Below are 678 nucleotides of genomic sequence, written 5' to 3' on the forward strand. Positions count from 1 at the left end.
AGAAACACTGGTCTAAAAGAAGAAAGTCATATACACCTAGGATGACTTGAGGGTGAGTAATTTAAGGGCTAATTTTCATTTTTGGGTGAACTAAACCTTTAAATGTTTAAACGGCCTTCAGTTGTACAAATGCCATTAATTACATCTCAGTTACTTGGGAGACAGAACCTGAATGAAACATCTATTTAAACGTATGGCACACAAGAACAGCATGGAAATATTCCACATCAGATACATCATATCAAATTATGTGCAAAGGGGAAATGCCACTGGGTTAAATTTCATTAGTTTAGCTGCAAGACAAGTCTGATAGTGTTAACATTATCCAACATTTGAATAAAAATATACATATACTTTGGTACAACAAACAGGTTTGCTTCCCAATCAAATATACCTTTAGTGTACAATATACATATTCTGATAAAGTTTAAATACTATTTGGACTAATTTAAGTTTAAAGACTAGTGTGTTGCATGCATCAGTCCAAAAGAAGTGAAATAAAATCGCTCATCCATAAAAAATGTCTCAGACGGCTCCGGGGGGTGAACAAAGGCCTTCTGTGGCGAATCGATACGTTTTTGTAAGAAAAATATCCGCATGCGCCGGTGAGTCTTGTGAAAACCAACGTTTGTTTACAGGATCAAAGGAAGCAAAGTTTCCTTACTTTAGCAAACGGCC

This window comes from Sinocyclocheilus anshuiensis, unplaced genomic scaffold, assembly GCF_001515605.1.
Source record: "Sinocyclocheilus anshuiensis isolate Anshui unplaced genomic scaffold, SAMN03320099.WGS_v1.1 scaffold787, whole genome shotgun sequence".
In the NCBI taxonomy this organism is placed as follows: Eukaryota; Metazoa; Chordata; class Actinopteri; order Cypriniformes; family Cyprinidae; genus Sinocyclocheilus; species Sinocyclocheilus anshuiensis.